Raw genomic sequence first — 25,224 nt, 5'->3', positions numbered from 1 at the left:
CCCAAAGTGCTATGAGTGGGGATTGAATTTGGGTCTCTATTTAGAAGCCCATGCTTCCTATCACTACACCATATTTAAAAAAAGTATGCTTAAAGCTGAATTAAACCTTTTAGTTTCTAATTTTCTATACATTGTGGTCCATTCCTTTGTGTTCCTAGTAATACTATGAACATAGTCCTAATGCGTTTGATTTGCTTTTAGTTATCTAGTATTGGTCCAAGCCAATAAGCATATAACCAAAATGACTGGATAACTAAATTTCAGAGGCTGGCACAATAGTAAGCAGTTGAATTTACTCGTGTAGAGGTCTCAACTTTTGAATTTTGCTTCCATTTATCTCTTACCGTTACATCTTGAATGCCATCTGCCCATCGGAAAATGTGATATATGTGATCTCGTTGGTTAGCATCATATTAATCAATCCATTAGTTTTTTATAATGGGTTTTTATGGTTAATTGAAAAAGTAAAAAACAGAGCAATTAGTTTATTATAGTTAAATTAGGCCAACCTTTTCTTAACTGAACTCAACTGGTACAAAATCCAAATAACGCAGCTTATAGTTTTACGCTACAAATAGCATAAATAAATCTTGGTCATTTATTTGCATCACACTTGTTCCGTAACTGGCTATTTAAATCCAGAAAATATGGTTGTTAAAAAATCATTCATCTCGGTGTAAAAGGAACCTTTATTAATCTCAACACTTGCTCTTATCAATTTCTCAAATTCACTTGCTTTTTTTCTCATATTTTCGCCTTTTCCACCTTCACTTTTATCCAACACCACATTGATCACGCTGCTCACTTCCTCTTTCGTAATCCTACTATGCACCCATCTCGCTAAAACCACACAAACACCCATTTCCTCCACCAACATCTTCGCATTATACCCTTGCTCTGCAGCCAATGGCCAACCAATCAATGGTACCCCTTGGCTTAAACTCTCAATCACAGAGTTCCATCCACAATGACTCATAAAAATATCGGTTGATCGGTGACAAAGAATCTCTAGTTGAGGTGCCCAGCCATACACCATCAACCCTTGTTTACCAATTCTTTCCTCAAAATCCAAAGGCAACCATTCGGGCTTAAAATCACCTTTTGGGTTGAATCCGATAGGTGGCCTAATTACCCAAATAAAAGGCTTTTTGCTCTCTGCTAACCCTTTCGCCAATTCCATCATTTGGCTTTCACTTATTGTATTCTGAGACCCAAATGAAATATAAAGCACCGAGCGGTTGGGTGTGAGTCCAACCATTCAATGCATTTTTTGGGTTCGGGACTTGGTCGTTTTCTAGATCTTTGACCAACAACACCTGAACTCGTATCCGAACCAAAATTCCTTTTTAGCATTTTAGATGGGATAAGGGGACCAATGCACCAAACAGGTAGTTTTGTAAAATTTCGCAGGGCCTCCAACCCAAGTGTCTCTACCTCTTCAACTGTGTTACATAACCAGCCCTTAGACTGAAGAGACAATGCGATTTGCGGTTTGAAGACTCTTGACCACTCGTCTTTGCCGTCCGCATATCGAACAAATTGATTAAGCTGCATGACTGTAAAGCGACAAGACTTCGGGAAGCCCGGCACTGTAAACTCGTCGTGGGTTTCACCACTGGCTAGGTTCCGATGAGGGAGATTCAACCAAATCGAACAATATGCGGCAGTACCATACGCGCCACAAGTGGAGAAAGAGTAATTAAAAATGTCCAGAGATTTAGCAACTTCATTAGCCCACCCCATGAACACATCTGAAATAATACATGCACGTGGACTTCCTTCACCCGAAATGACGTCTGAGACGAACTGACGAAATGGGGCTTCGAGGGCGGTGGAGGCGTGTATCAGTTTAATTATTTGAGATGAGGATAGGGCGTCTGTGTTTTCAGAGTTCGGAGGAAGGCCATGGTCGGAGCTGTTGAAGGGGAGAGACTTGAGATGAATAATATTATTTGAGGGTGGAGAAGGACGGTTTGCGATGGTGGAACGGAGGCATTCGATGTTGAGAGGGCTGTTAGCGATGGTGATGGTGAGATTTGGGTTGTGATCAAGGATTTTGTAGGCTAATTCTAAGAAGGGTATAAGGTGACCTTGTGCCATGAATGGTAGCATGATTATGTGTTTATTGCTCATAGCTTGAGCTTCCATCGCGGATTAAGGTGATTGTGTCGTGTGATTGAAACCACATTGTGCAGTTTAAATTGGCACATCCCTCTTATTAAAGAGAATATTATTGAAAATAATATGCATTTCAATAATATTCTCTTTAATACCTCTAACTGTCCCAACTAAGCATGCGAACTCTTATAATATCATGCTCCTATTTTCTAAAGATTGATTTAATATACAAAATAGGACACTTAATTAAAACTCGTTAATTCTAATCAATACAGTCTAAAAACAAAGATTTTTTCTTTTTACTAAAATAGATGGTGAGGAAAAAGTATTTACCAATATAGATTATTCTAAAAGTATTTACTAAGATAGGATTTTTTTTTTCATTTGATTTTAATAATTAAAATAAAAGAACCAGTGTACATTCTTTCTCCCCCACCATCTCCTACTATAACCCTCACCGCCGGCCAACATGTCCGGCTGCAGCCCCTCACCGACCACCATTTTTTATGGCAATAAGAAAATCGAAGATGAAGACAATTCCCACCGTCCCCCTCTGTTCAGGGAGGCGGGTTTCACAACCACCAAACCGCCACAGCCCCTCTTTGTTCGTCGAAAAATGTAAAACCCATCGCCGGAAAAACGAGATCTAATCCTGTAACTCGACCTGCACCATATCTATCGTCTCTAACTTTTTCTCTCTTAAGTATTGCGCCATTCTGAAATACATCATCTCACTGAGTGATGACGAATGTAAGTGATGCACGATGATGATGGTGGAATTGGGGGCCGGCCGGAAGCCTGATGGACTGATGGTGACGGAAATGAAGTTGAAATATAGATAGATTCATACATAAATATAATAGGCATACATGCAGTATACAACTTAATATATAAAAAAGTAAATACCGATTATATTAAAATTGGGTCTTAATAAAAATAATAATGAAAAAACCTAAGTAAATGCCGATTAGATTAAAATTGGGTCTTAATAAAAATGAAAATGAAAAAACCTACTTTGGTAAATATTTTAAAATCACCTATACTGATAAATACATTTTCCTTACCACCCATCTTGGTAAAAACAAAAACCTCCTAAAAGCAAGCATACGTGTATGTCTGCACTTGTCTAAAAATAGCCAGAGCGGCAACATGTCACTCTAATCTTGCAGAAGATGGGAAAGTGAATGAGAGAAGACTGATTAATTGAAAAATGAATTTCAACTAATTATACTATTTTTATTCAACTTTTAGTAAAAAAATAAATGCTTGAAATTAATTATCCGAATTTCATAGTATTTATACTTCTTGCATGTTTAAACTCATAATTCTCTTAGGTGGCGGGTCTAAAAATATTTACGTCTATGGAGACAAAAATGCATAACGTGTAAAGGTCAAAATAAGTTACAATAAATATTATATAAGAATACTTAACTTTTTGAGTTGATAGTATACCATAATCAATCGTACACTTATATAATTGTTAGGGAACAAATAGTAACACGTACATATAAATTTACATAGAAAATTCAAGAGATACACAATTTATTCAATTTGCCATTGAAACAAAGGTTCATTTTTGTATGCAGTTTAAGCCTTTTGAGGATTAGGGGTCTAGAAGTGCACCTGCGCTTCAATCGGTATACTAGGAGACCTGAAATAGAATTACAAGAGCTTGTAATGTGAATTAGATGAATTATAATTGGATCTTTATATATTACTAGATATGAGTGGCGCCTTTCCCCAACTGATTAGGTGGGCATGGATCCGTCACAATTCTTCCACTACTTTGATTATTTTAGATGTGTTATTATTATTATTTTTTAATTAATTTATTATTAAAATCAAAACGATTACAATAAAGTGGCAAGCAAACGGACAACAAACTGCGTCGCAACCCCCTTTTGAATAGCAAAACCAATTCTACTAAAAATAAAGCGTTGGGTCGTAGGAGACGACAAAGTACCATGAATGACACGCTGAACCCTGTTTAGAAATTTCATGGCCTCCGGGGCCAGAAACCCAAATGTATCAAAAGCAAAAGGGAGAAACACGTGTTGATTTTCTAAACAGGCTTTCTCGTGTTTGGCAACTTTGCCCGATTCGGCCTTCAACGCAGCCTGACCCACAACAAATCCGCGGTCCCTGAGCCCGACAAGAGGAGACACTCCTGTAAGGTCCACACAAAATTGTTCCCCCCTGCCTACCCAAACACAAAAATATCAGCCGGTCGTAACGTGAGCCTCCCGTCGAGCGGATCTGTAAGAAAGTTAACCGGGGCCTCCTTTTTTGCAGAAATCCATGCTCGTTTAAGAACATCGCACAGAACATCCATAACCAAATCATGCCTATAATTTTAAAACCGGGTAATTCTTTGCAATGCACCGCATGGTCTCCAAAGGAATCCAAACAGACTTTGCGGCAAACTGGGCAAGGCTCATCAATCGGAAACATAGGGATCATTAACCGGTACTTAAGGATAGCCCGGTACTCCAACTCCGACATGTGTTGGCCTAATCCTTCAATAGGGATGACCGTAAGAAAATCCTGGGCCCGAGGAGCTCGAAGGCATTCAAACACCGCTTTTTGGCGAGGATGTGATTTGCTATCTTAATTATGCCAACATCAAGGGAGCCTAACCAGCAAGCCACCATTTCAGCATAGACGACCAGGCACCAAAAGAGACTTACCAACTTTGCCAGGCACCGTCGTAGCCTGGTCGCTACATTTGGAGCTAGCTTGCAAAAATGGCTTGGTAGGTGGCCTGCCTAGGCTAAGAAGGTTCTTCACACAGTGTGCTGGGCACCTTTGGAGCTTTGACAGACAGCAGCCTTAGTTGTTCAAAACACATGTCATTATTATATAGAGGTTCCAATTCATTTTAAACAAATTTTTTTACCTCGCATGTTGCGACGTGCCTGTAGTTCATTAACCTTACTAAGTGATCATGGCACTTCATTTATATGCTTCATATAACATGTGTCGATTTTGATATGCCGGTTACTTACAAAAGATACATTTTGGCGGTTATTGTTGGTTAGTTGGAGGGAAAATTCTCAAAATAGCCATTTTTGACCAAGCTTTTCAAATTATAGCCCAAGACCAAAACTAATTCCCAAAATAGTTAGACTATTCGGTCGGATCAGACGGAAACCATTTCTGATCAGACAGAATTTTTAGCCTATCCCGACGCGCCACGTGGCATGCTTTTTCAGTCGTTACCGACGCTTTAAGGTTTTGGCCAGTCGATTAGCTGGACGAACCGTCAGACGAAAAGACAGTCAACTCCGACGGAAACAATGTCTGAACGGTTGGATCCAGCTGTCTTCTACTCCATTGGAAATTTAAAAATCTCGTCATTTCAAATTTTTTTATGCATCTACCTTTTCCCTTTAGTTTATCTTCCTCCTCATCCTTTCTTTTATCTTCATTCATGTGATCATCATTCTTTCTATAAGAACAAATGTCGGGCAAGTACAATTCTCAGCTATCGTTGAAGACATCAGCGTGGGTCCTGCGGAATGGAGGCGCCCTAAAAAACAACCCTGAATCGTCATCTTCTGTGGATCGAAGGCCAGTTGAAGAAATTCGTGTTCCAGAACGACAACCAAATAGGAAATGGGCTATTCCAGATGACATGTTAGAAAATTGGTTTGTTAATGCCGAAGAGTTTTATAATAGTGGTGACTCTCCGTTTTGTTATTATGCTGACTTTTTTCAACACTTAAAGCTTGAAAAACGTTTCTGCGGCACCTTGTTAGGTTATGCGTGTAAGGGGTACTTGTACGCCGAGGTAACGAAAACAAATACATTTTGATGATATTTTCCTCATTTTTTTAATTAAGTTTTATTAAACTTTAGCACATACACAGTTGGGTTGGAAGAATGATAAAATGGAGGCATCGACAGCTTCAAAGCAATGGATTGTTGAATATGTATTGGACGGTTCTACCACCCCATTTCTATGAGTATTTGGCAAACTCATGTAACAAAAATGCCATTAGCTATGCTAATGGTAAAATGATACCATACCCTTCGTTTTTACATGTTGATTTTGTTTGTTTCCGGTTTGTATTGAAAGAGGACACAAGATATGGTGCTATTTTACAAAGAAAGCTTAACCGGAGAACAATATAGAACAGCTGTTCATCCGATAATGAGAAAGATTTCCGTTTACTTTGGTGCGTTGTTGGTCAACAATAGGTTTTGGAAAGAAACTTGTTACCAAGAAAGAAGCATCGCATTTGTGGTCAATGATGATTATGTAAGGCGCATGATAATCTTGTTGGAAATGAAGCGGTGTACGTTTGCATGGTAATTGGCTACTTACTTAAAGGGAAGCCGATCGATCATGCAACATATTTTAAATAGTTGTGGAAGTCATTTCGACGGTTCATGGTGGATTAGTTTTATTTTTGGCGTTGTTTATCTAGTTCTGTTTAGTAATGATGGTTATGTTGGGAAATGTAATGAGTAAAATATTTGTAACTCTTTTAGTAATGATGGGTGTGAAAATGGTAACTTAAAATGGTTTCGTGATATACAAAGTTTCTAAATTACCTATGACATACTAATATTTTTTAAAAATCGCTTAAATTAAAACTATAGCTTCGTTGTGTTAGATTAGTTGTGCAATTTCCAACAAAGGCACGGAATGCTTCGGGGTCGACATCGACGAGTGGTGTTTGTTGCGATTTGTTTTCGATTGCTTAATACGAGATGATGCAAGGGGAACTTTACATTTGTTTCGCTTATGGCCTTTATCTCCGGTTTGGAGCAACCCTTTGGTTCTTCAATCTCGTCTACGGACCGTATACGTTTGTTTTCTCGCGGACGGCCGGCTTGCCTTTTATCCATGTGTGGTGGAAGTAAAATATTATGATCACCCTCCCATAGATTCCTCCGCAACATGATTTGTTGACTCCGCATAAGTTCCAACATGAACCTCTTTTATAAACCAATCCATAGCCATTGAGAACAATCACGTTGCTTCAATGATCTGCATACCGAAATCATGTGGCCACATGGTAACCCAGATAACTGCCATTTTCGACATGTGCTTGTCCTCGCCTCCAAATAAATCGTACGATGATTTCCTCCATCGAGAACTCTAAATTTATGTTTGTTGATCCCCCTAACATTCCACATGTGGCAATTTTTCTCTTAGCGACTTTAGCGTGAGCCCATTTTCTCAAAACGTGTGTATTTTAGCCTACTAATAAAAACCATATGTATAAGAATGTATACATCTACATATACATACATACATACATACATACATACATAAATACACACACACACACACACATATATATTGGAGAGCTTTCAAATGAGAACCCCTTTGAGTTTTAAGAACTCGAAAGAACTCAGTGTAATGATTTTTTTTTCGAATTTTTTTTACACATGCGTAATATATGTAAGTTACATACACGTAAAAAAATTGCAGAATTTTTTACGCACCGAGCCGACTTTTTACACATGTGTAACCACTTACATCTTTATTCTCTCTCCTACTTTGACTTTTTTGCCAGATTTAATCTCAACCACATATTCCAATCCACCTAATTAAATGTGTGGCCTAGAATAGAGTTCTTAACTTCTTACAACTCAACATGGTTCTCAAAAGATCCCTCCTATATATATATATATATATATATATATATATATATATATATATTATAATAGAATGATGTATTAGTATTACCTTCCAGTAGACGCCTTTTAAAATACCACCTGCGAAGCAATTCGTTAAAAAAATTTATGTTTGGGGACATTGTCGTAGCCATTGATACCTTGTTAACTACAAGTGTCCCGTAAGTGTAGGTCCCAAGTCGGGTGGATCAAACAACGTCTTTGGATCAACCTAACTTAGTGCTAGCAGAAATCACACTAAGCAACTAAGAGGTCTCGGATCTTGAGTTTATTTTCAGTCACGGATAGTAGAAGTTAGAGAGAGAGAAAGTAATAGAGATCTTGCAAAAGGTTTTCTTATGTATATCAAACTTCAACAACTTTGCTTCTCATGGCATGCTCCCTATTTATAGGGAAGCATACATGAGAAGTATGATATGTCAAATGCCCAATGGGCTTCTTTACAATGGACCGTGGCCCAACAATATACAAAATGACCCGTAGGCCCAAACATATAACTTAAACAATACAAAAGACTAAATATACAAAATGGGACTAACAATCTCCATCTAGTCTTTAGTATTGAAACTCGTCGGTGTCGTAAATCAGGCATTCGTCCTCGGTCAGTGGAAGTTCAACAAGTCTACGCACGAACTTGTTGAAGGCTTCCACTATCCGGTCGGTATTCTGACGGCCTATATCCTCGACGGTTCCCAGCGGCTTCTTGTAGAGCTTCTTCACATCTTCAATGTGGAGTCCCATAAGTTCATGCTCGTCAAACACTCTGATCTCGTGCATACCACGGAAGTGAATAACGGCCTCGCCGGTTTTGTTATCAAATTCCCAAACAATGAAATCTCGGAGAGTGTTGGGAAGATAAGGCTCGCCATGATAGATCTCGTGACATTCTTTGGGCGCCTTGTATCTCCACATCTTGCGAGGCTCTCCGGTAGCCGGGTCTATTTCTCTTGGGTTCCGGTATCTGCGACCCTTATTTGGCTCGAAGTCTTTGTAGTTGACTTTCGATTGACGCTGCAGGTAAGTCGGGCCCAACTTTCCAGCGTACTCCCAGTAGCACCAGGACCTAAAGCTTTCTGAAAGTAATTCAGATCAAGCTCAGGTAGAGTCTTCAGCTCGTGATGAGTAAGATAAATAAGATCCCCGCTGTAGCGTCTGATGGCCCAAACTTTATTTCGTTGATCATATCTAGCATATACGATAAGGGAGTCATCGTGATATGGATAGTTAAGCACGCGGGCAGACGCACAGTCCGTGACGATATGTGTCTTACGCTTCTTCTTTGGTGGTGGTGCAGGGACAGGAGCTGTTGCAGGAGCCTCCGAAGCTTGAGCAGGAGGAGTATCTGGATTTGGCGAGTAATTGATGTCATCTTCTTGTTCATTCACCGCCATTTCCTTTTCAGTTCCCTCTATGAACTCCTCAAAGCTTATACCTGCATTAATAAAGTCAGCGATTACACCTGTATTGTCTGTCGGAGAGATGAGATCTTTGTATAAGCTGTCAAGTATCGAATCATCCTCTCTGACTTTACTGGCTGAGCCGAGGTTAGCAGGGTCTTGAGTATCATGTTGAGATTGTGGAGGTGATTGAGTGTTAGCTCCACCTCCACCTCCTGCCGTCCCGGCTCCTCCATCTCCTCCACCACCGTTGCCACCATCGTCATCATCATCATCAAAACTGTCATGTACGTCATCGTTGTTGTCATTTTGTTCATCATCATCATCCTCTTCGTCTCCATCATATCCACCACCAGCACCGCTAGATTGGCCGCCCTGTTGTACTAACCGATCAACAGTCGCCTCTCCTTCTGACACAGCAACCGATACTCCTCGCATGGCCACAGAAGGACCTGCGGCTGGTTGCGATCCACCAACTTGAGAAGTCTCACCAGACCTTCTACAAGTTCTAAAAACAGCATCAAGCCTATCCTCCAGACCATGAAATTCTTCTTCCTGAATGCCCATCAGGTCTGAGGCCGCTTCGTATTTGCTCACCATCTCTTCATTTGTTTTGAGCTGTAGCTCATTCAGACGCTCTTGATCTTTTAATCTTTCTTTGATGGCTTCCATGTCTGATCTGAGCAATTCAAGAGAGGTGGAGGAAGCGAGTTGATTTTCCAAATCAGCAACTCATGAGTTTGTAGCTTCCTTCTCAACATCCCACCTTCTTGTGGCATCTTCAATTTTCTTGTTAATGCTTGTTCTGAGAGCACTAGCACTTGGTAAATTTCTTTCAAGTGTGCCCAATCGATCTCCAAGTCTAGCGTGATCGGCTCTCAGATTAGCATTCTCGGACGCCTCATGATTCATCAAAGTTTGAAGATTTTGGATGCGGGTATGGAAGGTATTGGTCAATAACCGTTGATTTTCAGCAACTTCATCACTTGCTGCTTTTTGCTCTTCCAACACCCGTATCCTTTCTTTTAGGGCCACATTCTCCTTTTCATCCTCTAAAGCCCTTTGCTTCATCTCCTTAATAAGCTTGAGGAGGGCAATCTCTCGTTCTGCCCTTTTAGCGTTTGATTCCTCCAGTGCGACGATCCTATCTAGGATAGGATCAGCGTATACTGGAGGTGTAGCAGACATCACTCGTGAGATCGGTTTGGGAGAGATAATGGTGGATGGTGGGGTTGTGGTTGTTATGGGTGGTGAGGTGGTTGGCAAGGGTAGGGTGATGGCTTGAGTGAGGATTTGTGAGGCTATAGTGGTGAGTGGTGTTGGTTTTCTGGTAGTTGGTGTGATGGTTTGGGTAGGTGAAGTAAGGACGGTTTTGCTCCATATGCTTGTAGTTTGAATTGGGGAGTTGAAAACTGAGGAAGTGAATATGGATGATGTTGGCTGTGAAGGTGGTGTTGAGGCTTGGGTAGGTTCAGGGTGAGGTTGTTGTTGAGGTGGTGAGTGTGGTGAGGAAGGTATTTGGGGTAGGAAAGTTGGAATTGGTTGGTCTGTAGGTGAGGTGAGTCATGGAGTAGGGTTTTGGTTTTCTTGGCTTTGGATTTCTTTCTGGTTTTAGTTGGTTTGAGGGCAGGGATTTGTATTTTGGTCACATCTAAGGATTTGAGGGCTTGATCTAGGGCTTCTTTGGTAATTTTTGGTTGGTTTGTGGGCTTGTCTTTTGAGGGAGACGTGATATGAGACTTGGTTGACTTCTGGGAGTCTCCATGTCTCCTCAAACGCTTTAGGGGCGGCTGGTCTTCCTCCTCCTCCTCCTCCTCAAGCTCTATTGTTTTGCCCTTTTCTGCTATCTTTCTCTTCAAATCGTGTTTGGCCTTTGTTCTATCTTCGGCCGGCTCATCGGACGAATCTTGACCTCCTTCAGCTACCGGTTCTGCATCACCTTCTCCTTCTTCAGATGCCTCATCCCCAGCAGGCTCTGTGTCTTCAAACAATCCAAACTTGGGCCCAAGTCGTGGTCCAGTGTATTGATGACCTCTGCCCTTGGTGCTCAACAGCACGCCAAATACTGACATCTTGATCTCGTGAACGTGAAATGGCTCGGGGTGTGACTTCTTGTCTTTTGCCTTCTTGTCTCCCGGCCGTTGAATGTCTGGGATCATATCATCTAATAATAACTGCACAAATCTTGGGTACATCAACCATGTGGCCCCACTCTTGATATTTGCGAGCATGCACAAGAATATACGTTGTGAGTAATTAAACTTCTCTTTGTTGGTCAGTGCGTACATGACTCGAACCCAATCTGTGCTCATGCTGTCAAAACCGCCTCGAATATCTGTGAAGCAGTGTGTAATGATGTGGAAGAGGAATCTCCAATACGGTGACAGTTGGCTCTTCTCTAAACTTTTCCATTCCGTATCATACCCATTTGGGTAACGAATTCTTCCAACATCTTCTTATTTCCTCTCTCATATTTGTAATCAGATTGGTCGTCGATCTTTAGCACCCTTCTAATATCCTCCTCTGTGATAGTTAATTCTTGTATGGCAACTGTCGTGGTGAAGGACATAGAATCATCAGCAATTTTGGCGAATGCCCAGAAATCTAAGATCCACTTGTAGTAGATTGCTGGATCTGCGGTGATGGCATATGAAAGGGGTGATTGCTTGAGCCCCTTGACCATAGGAGTAAAAACCTTGTCACCCTTTGCTTTAGGCAACGCTAGAGTACAAAAGTTGTTATGACCCTGAAATGTAAAAACAAAAGATCATGAGAATCATCATTAAGTCAGACCAAGACAAACTAGATATTTACATGGATATTAATAATTTATACATTAGATAAGTTAGATTTAGCATTATGTACATTCTAGATATAATAAGTTAATAAGTTAACTTCAGCCAAATTACAAGTTAATAGGAACAAAAGGTACAAAGATCAAGTTCAGATCAGTCAATAATTTCAAACAGTGTGTTTGAGATAACAGATCAGTTGCATTGTGTTTGAATTTCTGAAAAATTTTCTAAGTATGAGTTTTTCGCATGAGAAAGAGTTTCGCTTCGCATGGACAAGCGAAGTGAAACAGAAAGTGTTTTCGCTTCGCATGGTCAAGCGAAGCGAAACAGAGAAGTGTTTCGCTTCGCATGGTGAAGCGAAGCGAAACAGAAAGTGTTTCACTTCGCATGGTCAAGCGAAGCAAAAGACCCTTCAAGCGAAAAACCTGTACTTAGTCCCTTTTAGCCACTTCTCACTTTACTTAAGATCGCCTTTAAGCGAATTGGGTTTCTGGAGGGTTTGAACTTGAAGCCCTTATGATCTCTAGGTCAATTTATCCTATGAACTGATGAACAAAAACTTAAATCTACAAACTTTGTACAAATAATCCTAACACTAATAAATAATGATGATACTCAAGTTTTACAAGTCCAAAACAGATTAATCTTTAACAGATGAACCAATTGCATATGAAGATCAATTATGAATTGATCCGACGTCTTATTTGAACCGTCGTCTCAATCCATAAGAACCCAGAAAATATGAAGATGAATGATTTATGAAGTTTTGATGTTATACCGAAGGTGGATACACTGGATTCAACGGCATAATTGTAATATTGAGGACTGGATGCTTTAAAGATTTGAAGAAAAATCTGGGTTTGTCTTTGAAGATTAGAGAGAGAGAGGAGAGTGAAAAGTTAAAATATTTTGGTGAATAGTAAAAGAGATTTTAGGTTTCCCTTATATATAGGGTCAGCCCATCTCACGATAAGGTCAAAACATCGTGAGTATTCACCGAAAATGCACTCTCAGTCCTCGGTTTTTAACAATATTTGCATTTTCAAACCCGAAAAACATTTACCCACCGAATCCAAACACTAAATTGTTTATAAAATTTTCTTTTGTTGGTCCATAACTGTTATCATTTGCACGATCGATCTCTTTTGTCAAAACACAACATAATAAAAGAAATTTTTTTAAAAAAATAAAATTTAAAATTAAAAAAAAAACAAAAATTAAGACAAAAATAATAATAATATTAAGTTAATTTACATAGTACTTTCTTTGATTAATTTTCAAAGAATGATCGCGATATGGAATCATATTAATTTGTGAAGCTCTATACCGCGTTTCCATTATGAAGTTATTGTGACACAAGTTCATCATTGACTGTAGATATTGTCCATCTTTTCAACTTGACAAGTGTTTTGATGCCAAAAGTGTTACAATTTAGGTACAATTTGGCACGGTGCTTATGTGGTCCCCACTCAATCGGACATGTTACTGATTCCGTCATATCTCAGGCCTTCTTTGTGTTAACATATCACCTCAACTTGACTTAAACCTTTCTTAGTTTATCACAGTACACTTATTAACAGACTGACTTACTGTACACAGTACAGAATACATATGACACTTTGTGATCTGCACACTTGACTCAATCTAGAGGGATTAAAATAAAGCAGAAGTTCAGGCCATAACAAGCAGGTCGGATAATACCATATTATCGCGCAGAGAAAGTCCAAGGCTTGAACAAAAGAAAGAAAATAAAACAAAGCAGAAGATTCAGGGCCTTAACAATCAGGTCGGATAATACCATATTATCGCGCAGAGAAAATCCAAGGCTTGAATAAAAATAAATGAAGAAATAAAGCAGAAGTTAAAATTCCTAGAACTGACTCTTTTTCTGACTCCTTTTCTTTTTCTTGCTTTTCTTGACGCTTTATTTGACTCTTTTTCTTGACTCAATGAAAATTAAAAATGACACTGATTTTTCATAAGACGACTGTGATCAGGTAAAGAGAGGCTTGGGTATGATATGTGTAGTTATATTTTTGCCTTCATAAATATGACTACACGAAATCATGCAACCGCTTCATACTTGTATATCCACTAGCAACGACAAGAATTTAAGTTTATATCACTTGACACTTACTTGTTTGTCAAGCCTACCTACACATCAATTAATAACCTTGGTGCCTTTTGTTCTTTTCTTGTAACGCGCTGGAGTTATTACAAACCAGTGTACTATCATTTTCCATATAGTCGGATCAAATTCTCAAAAATTTGAAAATTTTAATTTTCCGACTCCCTCTAAGCAGGAGCTCCCTCTAAACGGGACAATTCTTTTTGAATTTTCTTTAAATTATAAAATTAACATCTTTTTGTTAAGTCAAATGACTTGGTTTTGTTTTACTGAAAATTTTAATTTTCCGACTCCCTCTAAGCAGGAGCTCCCTCTAAACGGGACAATTCTTTTTGAATTTTCTTTAAATTATAAAATTAACATCTTTTTGTTAAGTCAAATGACTTGGTTTTGTTTTACTGAAAGTAAATTTAAAATCTTTTTGGTGAGTAAGAGTTAGAGTTAGAGTTAACTCATTTTCTCCGTCTAAAAGTGTGACATATTTGAAAAATATTTACAGTTTTAAACTAAAAGATAGACAATAAAAATTTACTGAAAGGAGATCATGCCCAATGACTCAACGAGAAACAAAAATTGGGCACGACAGAAGGCTTTTGTAAAGAGATCAACAAAGTTAAAATCAGTATGGACTCGTTTTATGTCGACAAGCTTACGATCATAACAATCACGAATAAAATGTATTCGGATGTCTATGTGCTTAGTCTTTGAGTGCTAGACCGGGTTTTTGACAATAGCAACGGCCGCCTCATTATCACATTTGATTGTTGATCCGTAGAAATTCAAACCGTAATCCAGCAGCTGATGCTGGATCCAAATCACTTGAGAGCAGCAGCTGGATGCGGCGATGTACTCGGCTTCGGCTGTGGATGTAGACACAATGAGTTGTTTCTTGCACTGCCATGAGATCAGCCGATCTCCCAGGAATTGACATCCACCAGATGTGGATTTTCTGTCCAAGTGGCATCCTCCATAATCACTGTCGGTGTAAGCATGAAGTTCCAAGGGAGAATTCTTTGGGTACCAAAGACCCAAACGTGGTCTCCCTTTCAAGTATCTGAAGATACGTTTGACAGCAGTCATGTGGGATTCTTTTGGGTCAGATTGATATCTGGCACACTGGCAAACCGGGAACATGATGTCCGGTCTGCTTGCAGTGAGATACATCAGGGAACCAATCATTGACCTATAAAGATGTTGATCGACTGGCTTTCCTGATGGATCAGGAACGAGAACAGGACGAGTAGCGATTGGTGTCATAAAAGCAGTGAGTCCTTGAATCCAAATTTCTGAACAATGTCATGAACGTACTTTTCTTGGTGAATTAAAGTCCCGTCCGTATTTTGCTCAACCTGTAAGCCCAGGAAGAAAGTCATCTCCCCTAAGGAACTCATTTCAAATCGCTTTTGCATGATCTCAGAAAACTCCTTGCACAGAGTCTCATTCGTGGAAGATAATATCATCAACATACACTTGAACAAGAATCAAATCATCCTTCACTTTCTTAACAAAGAGAGTTTGATCAACAATGCCTCTCTTGTATCCATTCTTTACTAAATGATCAGCCAGTGTGGCATACCAAGCACGAGGAGCCTGGTGAAGACCATAAAATACTTTATCAAGTCGGTAAACGTGGTTAGGATAATTTGGGTCTACAAAACCTGGAGGTTGGCTCACATAAATTTCTTCTTTTACTTTCCCGTACAAGAAAGCAGTCTTCACATCCATCTGATATACTTTGAAATTCATATACGACGCATAAGCCAAAAAGATACGAATTGCTTCCAATCTGGCCACAGGTGCATAAACTTCATCGTAATCAAGTCCTTCTTGTTGCCAAAAACCTTGTACGACCAATTGGGCTTTATTTCTGATGATCACCCCCTTGTCATCTTTCTTGTTACGGAACACCCATTTTGTTCCAATTGGTTTCTTGTGATTTGGTTTCTTCACCAGCTTCCAAACATTTAGCTTCTTGAACTGCAACAGTTCTTCTTGCATTGCATCAACCCAAGAATTTTCCTTCAAAGCAACTCTGTAGTCCTTGGGCTCTACCTGTGAGATAAAACAGGCAAAAAGACATCTGTTTATGTTACCAGAAGTGCTGCGCGTTTGGTTGCCAGCGGATGGATCGCCTATGATGTTCTCAGTCGGATGTCGATGATGGATCGGTAATTGTGGAGTGGGTTCGACACTCACGACTGGTGTTGCCTCCAGTTCAATGGTCAGGCTCTCTATGGGACAAAAGACCATAGTCACATCGACAGCAACATTTGGTTGTGGATCCCTTGCGTTTTCTTCTTGATCAACCAAATGTTCGTGAGCGATGGTGCCTTCCCATAGGTTGTCGTAGAAAGGTACGACAAAATCAGGAACTGATGATGAGATGGTGCTGCGAGAATTTCCAATGGGAACGGTGTCAATCTGCACATCCTTTTGAACAGCTTCCTCTGCAGATCCATGAACGTCCTCACCTGAGGAAGGTGTAGGAACTGATTCAACTATACTTGGATCAACAGCTGGGGAAGTATTCGTTTGGTGGGTTTGTTGATCTGCCGCTTGATTGGTCTGAACGCCTTCAACATTGTCAGCTGACATAAATGAGTCGGAGTCTGAATCATCTGTGTCTTCGACCGCGGGTATTTCAGTAGATTCTACAGATGTTTGCACATTGACTACCAGGACAGGTTGATTAGCCATATGTGGAACATTAAGTTCGGGTGCAGGTGCAGCAATCTGTATGTCTGTCAGACCTTTCATAACAGCATGCATCAAGATTGATTGATCAACAATTGTCGGAGTTGGTGCAGAAACATCAAGAGACATCACTGGCGCAGAAGATGGTACATACATTCCTCGAAACTGCCTGAAAAAGCCTTCATAATCAAACATCCAATTAGGACCATTGTGTGCATCGGTAGGGTTTAGTTCTTGCCAATCGATGTTGTAGGACTCCAAAATCACTCGGGATTTCTTGTTGAACACACGATAAGCGCTTTTGTTAGCGGAATAACCTACAAAGTAGCACTCATCTGCCTTTTCAGCAAACTTTGAAGTTGTGGCAACATTAGATTGAAGCACTGTGCAAGGACAACCGAATGTCTTGAAGAAATTAACCCTTAGCTTGTTTCCATAAAAGACTTCATAAGGTGTCTTATTCAGTCTTTTATTCAGCAACACGTGATTCTGAGTGTAGCACACAGTGTTAATGGCTTCCCCCAGAAGAATAAAGGGAGTTTGGAGTATGACAGCATGGTTCTTGCTGCTTCAACTAGTGTACGATTTTGTCGTTCAGCCACCCCATTTTATTCAGGAGTGTAGGGTGCACTGAACTGATGAAGAATCCCCTTGTTATGACAGAATTCGTTGACAGCCTTGTTGCATAATTCCGTTCCATTGTCACTTCTGATGCACTTAACTCATTTGTCCGTCTGATTCTCAACCAACACAATGAATCTGATAAGAAACTGAGATGTCTCATCCTTGTGACCTAGCAGAAAAGTCCAACTGAAACGCGAGTAATCATCATTAATAACCAGAAAATAGGCTTTCCGACCTATTGCCATTGGTTGAACAGGACCAAAAAGATCTATATGCAACAGTTGAAGAGTGGAGTTCATGGAATTGACCATCTTAGGGCGGTGAGGGAGTTTGTGCTGTTTGCACTTATAGCAAGATAAACATTTTTCAGCACAATGAAATGATTTTACAGGCAAGCCCCTCACATGATCACCTTTAAACAACTTATTCAAGTTCTTAAAGTTTACATGCCCTATACGTCGATGCCATAAGGATGAGTCGTTCTCCGAGGCCTTAGACATCAAACAAGAAGCAGTACGTATGGAATAATTGCTTCTCATGTCCAGAATGTATGCGTCATTGTGCCTCGGAGTACGTAACATGATCCACTCTTTCGGGACTTTAAAACCTGGTTTAAGAATAAGACATTCATTTTCAGTGAAAAGAGTTGAAAATTTCTTATCGCAGATCTGAGAGACACTGAGTAAGTTGTGATTGAGTTGTTCCACAAGATTGACTTCGTCGAAGGTCAATGTGCCATTGGAGACCTTGCCTTGTTTCATGATTTCTCCTCCTATGTCACCAGCAAAGGAAACATGTCCACCATCGAAGGGCTTTATATCGAACAATAGGGACTCATCTCCTGTCATATGTCGGGTACAGCCGCTGTCCAAGTACCAAATACTGTTGACAGGCCTGCCAGGCTGACCCTACATACATGAGCAGCTAATTAGTAGAAGGGTCCCGAGACGAACTTGTCTCGGGAAAAGCAAACAGAAAATCACCCAATTTTATTTTATGATGTTTGAAAATGTAATCTTTTAGAGAATCTGAATTTGAAGTGCAATCAATCGAGGAACAGGTGTTGGGATTTCCTCGGTTCTTAAAAGATTTTCTTGATTGCCTTCATTTTGACTTGGGTTTGATTGTCAAATCTTCTTTGTTTGCTTTTGAAAATGGTTTAGAGGGGTTTTTAGAGTTTTCAGCTTCTGACCCTTTGGCTAACCGCTTCCTTTCTCTTTGTGTAAGCCAAAAAGGTTTCTTGGGTTTGTCGGTTCTTTTAATTGTTGAATCCGTCTTACTGGCTGAGGTACAAGTTTGATAAGACATTTTCTTAGGTTGAACGTTTAACTCAGTAAATGTCTCACCAAACCTGCTTTTGGCGTCTCTTAGTTGCTTATGCCAATTCTTGCAGTGTCTCGCAAGATGAGACGGATTACCACACACAAAACAACCTTTTCTTTTGTTACAATCATAGACATGTTGATCACTGAAATATGTGGGGTGAGGTGATGTGGGAGAGCTAATGGATTGAAAACCTCTATCTATGAACACATTTGAATGATTCGATGCAAAGTAATTTGACTGCCTGGGTTTATGACCAGTGTAGTAGTAAGTGCTATTAAATTGATCATAAGATTGAGAACTATTTCTATTAGTGGTATTATGTGAAAATGAAGTTTTCTTTGAAGGCATATATTTACATGACGTGCTTGGTTTTTCATTTTCAAAGACAATTTCTTGTTTTCATAAGTCCTCAAAATCATGATTAGTTGACAGGCACCTAGAACTTGTTTGTTCATTAACCTCAGTTACATTTGTTTCATCAAAAATTGTTTCATGCTCAGAATCAGATAAAGAACATTCACTTTCATTACATACTTCTTTACAATTTTCTTCACGAGAGGTTTCACAAAATACAGGTTTTGATTCTGACATTAAACAATCCAACATTGATTCACAAACTTTATTACAGACAGGGTTATTAATGCTTTTGGTTAGACCCACACATAACTCAAAACGTGGTTCTAATCTTCCATGTTGCTTAAGATCCTGATTAATTTTCCCACAATCACCATTGTTTACACTTCCTGCTTCACAAGACACATTGACGTTAGCATTTTCAAATGATTGAATTGGAGCAACAGTCTGAGATGCTGCGGGAATAAATGTCACAGGTTTTGGTATCCTACCAACACCGTATGCCATTTCCTCATCAGGAGAAGTATTATAGCTAAAGTGGAGCAAACTGGTGTAGTTATCATTGAATGGTGGTGGTACGGCCGTGTAGTCGTACCCCAACCCCGTTTTAACTTTAGTACTTCTCTGGGCTCCAATAAGATTATCTAACTTCTCAGATGATGCCTCAAACCTTTCGACTTGTTTTTCCATTTCTTTCTTATTAGTAACTTCGAGTCTTAATTTCGTAATTTCTTCTTTTAAATTATTGATTATGTCCTTATAGTAAGTGACATTATGTTTTTCTCGAAAAATTTCAAGTCTAAGATTAGCGACATCATCGTGATGAGTTTTGATCTTTTCAATGTAGATCTTATCAGCTTTTACATATTCAGTGTTCAGCAGACGAAGTTTGCATTTTCTTTCAAAACTTCGTCTTGCAAATATCTATAGTATGTAACTTTGTTGACACATGCTTCTGTGCAGAGATTTCGTTTTACCTCATCAAGGTGTGATGCACAAGAATCGATAGCAGAAGATGAAGATGGTTCATCGTTTGAAGTGAAAGCCATGCTAGCCATATTTAAAGGATTCTGCAACTCTTGAAACTGTTCGTCTCAATTCATATCGGTGTGGATTCCTTTTTGAGAAACAAGGGCTCTTGAATTTGAGCTTGAGCTGCCCTTGTGTGAACGACTTCCGATTCTTTGAGTTGAGTTGTTTGCCCTTTGATCCTCAGGCCTCTTTCCAGCAGCTTTTGTGTCCTCTTCTTCAGTTACTTCTGTCACCTGTATATCGTTTGCTGGTTTGGGAGGATTTGTGCATTCTCTAGCAAAATGACCCATCTCTGCATAGTTGTAGCATCGAAGCTTGCTCTTGTCAAAACCAATTCGCTTTCGATCCGAATCATTGAAGCTGTCTTTTCCGTAGGTTTTGATGAAGTTGGTGGCCCTTTGCACAGCCATGGCCATCTGATACTTGATGTCCATTTTCTGAAGATCCTTTTGAATTATGTCTTTCAGATCACCTATTTCAAACTGTGCAGGTAACAAATTCCCTTGCAACAGCTCTTCATGACAAGACAGAAAGGCTTTAACTAGTGTCACATTTGAATCATTTAGCATGGGAATTGCTTCACAATAGCTGGATGGCTTATTTGTTTGAGGTTTTGTTGCAGAAATTCCATGTGCTTTTAGAGCTTGAGCAACTGCACTGTCGACTGCTTTTTGAAATGAACTTGCACTTGATGGAGTTGATGGGATGTTGGTGGAGATGAAAGCGGTTGATTATGAAGGGATAGTTGGTGAGTACTTGGGATTAGTCACGGGATATACATTCGGTTGGGTTTTGCTGACAAAAGCTGTTGGCACACTTGAGGATGTAGAATTTACTCCGGCTTGATTCAGAGAATTCATGTGATTTTTTATCCTCATCAATTCATCCATTTCGAATGATTTGATGGTGGATATTAGTTCACCATTTTTCATCCCATTTAGATTTGTGGTTCTCTTGATAGTTATTGTGTTTACACTCCAGCTGTAAGGCAAAGAGTTCATCAACTTGTGATTTACCTCAGTGTTGGGAATGTTAACACCTGCAGCTCTTACTTTGACCATGAGCTTCTCAAACCTTTTCACTAAGTCAAGCACAACTTCACCTTGACGATGGTTGAACATATTGAATTCTTCATTCAACAGTGCCTTCTTGTTTTATCTTATTTCAGCATTTCCTTCAACCATTTCAACAAGAGCTTCCCATAAACCCTTGCCACTTCTGTGTTCTCGTAGTGTTTCTGTGATTTCATTTGACAGACAGACTGTCAACAACAGAAATGCCTTCTTATCTTGTGCTAATTTATCCAAATCATCTTGATCATAATTTTCTGGTGCCTTAGGCTGTTCTCCAGCATCAGTGCGAGTTATTGGAACATGAGGAGCAACTTCAAAACATCTCATTAAATCAGTTTCAGTTAATGAGATGAAGTTCATGAACCTCCATTTAAAATCAATGAAGTTATCATCTAAGGTTATAAACTTAGGAGGTTTCTGAGGAGTTCCAACTTGATTTTCTAACAACAAATAACCCTTCAATAACTCTGAATCAGTACTGGCCATGGTGTAAGTCTTCAAAAGAAATTAATTTTCCAAACAGTTAACCTTTTTCGCTTAAATAGCCTCAAGCGAAGCGAAAGGATCCCAAGGCGAAGCGAAAGGATCCCAAGCGAAGCGAAAGGATCCCAAGCGAAGCGAAGGGATCTCAAGCGAAGCAAAAGGAATCCCAAGCGAAGCGAAATGATCTCAAGCGAAGCGAAAGGATCCCAAGCGAAGCGAAATGAATCCCTTATCAAACCAACAAACCTGGAACCCGTAAATATCACCTTTAACACTTATGACTTTCAACACAAACACATTCTAAGACATTTTATGAAGATGTTGCCAATTCTTTAAGAACACTTTGAACACTTATTTTCTTCTTTTCAAGATCAAAACCCAAGGTTGTGATCCAAAAACCCTCAACTAGTGAGCCAAAGCTCTGATAACAATTGTATGTCCTAAGTCGGGTGGATCAAACAACGTCTTTGGATCAACCTAACTTAGTGCTAGCGGAAATCACACTAAGCAACCAAGAGGTCTCGGATCTTGAGTTTATTTTCAGTCACGGATAGTAGAAGTTAGAGAGAGAGAAAGTAATAGAGATCTTGCAAAAGATTTTCTTATGTATATCAAACTTCAACAACTTTGCTTCTATGGCATTGTAACACCCCGACCAAAGGCGGATTATACATCGGGGCGCCACATATTGTTTCATTACTCGTGACACTATTGGGTGTCAATATTTAATAAATACATTCATTCGCGCACGCGCAAAGTAGACATAAGATAACATAAATCATCATAAATCAATATATTATAAATCATAATATTCGAATAGCAATAACTTGTCTTGATACATTTTAATCTAGGTCCAAAATAAAGAAAACTTCCTACGTGTCCTCGAGCTCCAAAACAGCTACTGCAAACTTGAACATGTGTTAAAATAAACGTCAAACACTTGCGTGTTGGTGAGAAATCAAGTTTAATACAATACATAGATAACAACAAATCTGCGCGCAACATGTGTATGTCTGGTTTTTAACAAGGGTGTAATCCGATCGGGACCAACTCTAAGATTCATAGACTGCCAGTGCTCACAATTGAGCTCACAAACAAGAAAGACTGTGCAAGTGTAAACAAAAGAGAAAATCATAAACGATAGTTCTCCCGTGTTCATCTAATGGTACCATGAGAACTGCGGAATAGACCGACAAGACGGTTAATGATCCACACATACAAATAAACAGCCAAGTCTACGTCCTCAACACATGGGATACTGCGCGACTAAAGTTCATAAACAGTTTAAGACTCTAAGTTTGTATGAACACATGAACATCCCAAAACATTAAAAGCAAAAAGGGATTAGGTACGAGATTACTCACTTGATAAACGATGCGGTGTAAGATAAAGCAAGAACCAACTTTAAACAAGCACAAGTTAACCTATAAATAAGATTATTGTTTTAATGATTTGTTTTAAGTCTTGATTATAAGTTAGCATAACTAATAAGTAAATTATTATAAATAATATATATTACCGGAAAAGCAGGGCAGAACAGGGAGGAAGACGGAGGCAGAGAGGAAGACGGCAGAGAGAGCAAGGAGGAGGTTAAATTAAGTGTTTGTGTGTGATGTGTTAGGAAAAATAATATTATTATTTATAGAGAAACCCTAGGGAACACAATCCCTAGAAAAGGGGAAAAGATCTCCAAAAAGTAAAAGATTCCAAAAGCAAAAGATATCAAAAGATATGGCAGCTGCAGGGGGCAAAGGAAAAGCTGACAGGGAACAGTAACAGGCATGGGCGGGTCAGATAAAGGTACTGGTCAAGCATGGAAAAGCAGATCTCAAAAGATAATGTCAGTCACTTTTTCTGTCAACCAATGGGGTTGGTGCGCATGCTGCGCCAAAAGTGGCTTTTCAGACATAAGGCAGGTCAGGTCAACAGCACAGAAGATAAAACATCACAAAAGCAAACGGCTGGACAAAACAGAAGAAAAGACTCAAAGGGTTAGCGCGAGAAGGCTGGAGCGCGCGAGCGCGAAGGCAGACACAGAAGGTCAAGAGTGCGCGAGCGCGAAGGCAGACAGAACCAACCTTAACGCGTCGCGGGAAGAACTACATTTCTAAGCGCGCCGCGGGAAGAACTTCAATTCTAAGCGCGTCGCGAGAAGAACTATATTCCTTAGAGCGTCGCGGGAAGAACGGTATCCATAGCGCGCCGCGGGAAGAACTAAAATCCTTAGCGCGCTGCGGGGACAGTTCGTCTCGCGTATCGCAGTAACAGGTGGTCTTCACGCAGGCTTCCTTGTAAGGAGTCTGGCGCGTGGAGCTGCGCAGACAACCTTAGGCGGGAAGGAACAAAGGACGGGGGTTCAGGGTTAAGGGCGGGACGGCGACAAGAGGGAAAAGAAGGCGGAAAGAAAAGAGAGAGAAAGAGGCGGGAAGGAAAATATATTATTATTATTAAAAGTAAAATATAAGTATAAATAAATATTAAATCATAAAAGAAAGAGATCGGATCAGAGAAACGGGTACCTGGGTCGGGTCGGATCGGGGCAGATGTCACAGTCTCCCCTACTTTAAGAAATTTCGTCCCGAAATTTATCTCGAAGTAGGTTGCGCAGAGAACAGGTGCGGGTACTTGATCTTCATTTGATCTTCCCTTTCCCATGTAAACTCGGCTCCGCGCTTGGACTCCCAGCGAACTTTCACGATAGGGATGCGACTGCGCTTGGTTTGCTTAACCTCGCGATCCATAATCTCAACAGGCTTCTCAACGAAATGCATAGATTCATCAACTTGAACTTCATCAAGTGGAATGTGAAGGTTCTCGTCAGCTAAACACTTCTTGAGATTGGATACATGGAACGTTGGATGCACATTACTGAGCGCGGGCGGCAGGTCAAGTCTGTAGGCAACTTTTCCTACACGCGCGAGAATCTTAAATGGTCCAACATATCGAGGAGCAAGCTTACCTTTCTTCCCAAAGCGGACAACACCCTTCCAGGGCGACACTTTGAGGAGAACAAGATCACCAACTTGAAATTCGAGAGGCTTCCGCCTACGATCTGCGTAACTCTTCTGTCGGCTTCTGGCAGTCAGCAGATGATCACGGATCTTGGCGATTTTATCGGTTGTCTCTTGAACAAGTTCGGGTCCTGTGATTTGAGCTTCTCCCACTTCGCTCCAACAAATCGGGGAGCGGCACTTACGACCGTAAAGTGCTTCAAATGGGGCCATACCGATACTGGAATGATAGCTGTTATTATAAGAGAACTCGATCAAAGGCAGGTGCGAATCCCAATTACCTCCAAAATCAAGAACACAAGATCAGAGCATATCCTCAAGAGTTTGAATAGTTCGCTCAGACTGACCGTCAGTCTGAGGATGATATGCCGTACTCATGTCCAAGCGAGTTCCTAGCGCAGATTGGAGAGATTTCCAAAAGCGAGATATAAAACGGCCATCGCGATCGGATATGATGCTCAAAGGAGTACCATGGCGGCAGACAATTTCCTTGACATAAAGCTGCGCGAGTTGCTCAACACGGTAGTTTTCACGAATGGG

At 40.1% G+C, this 25,224-nt stretch overlaps 1 pseudogene; it reads right to left on the bottom strand.

The window, feature by feature from the left end:
- Positions 1 to 628: 628 nt before the first annotated feature.
- Positions 629 to 2,148, bottom strand: LOC143560915 (UDP-glycosyltransferase 92A1 pseudogene; annotated as a pseudogene).
- Positions 2,149 to 25,224: the final 23,076 nt, after the last annotated feature.

This window comes from Bidens hawaiensis, unplaced genomic scaffold (assembly GCF_021521415.1).
Source record: "Bidens hawaiensis isolate Kalapana, Puna unplaced genomic scaffold, B.hawaiensis_p1.1 tig00020514_1, whole genome shotgun sequence".
NCBI classification, from domain to species: Eukaryota; Viridiplantae; Streptophyta; class Magnoliopsida; order Asterales; family Asteraceae; genus Bidens; species Bidens hawaiensis.
The sequence above is the reverse complement of the archived record's forward strand: the minus strand, read 5'-3'. Positions and strand labels throughout refer to the sequence as shown.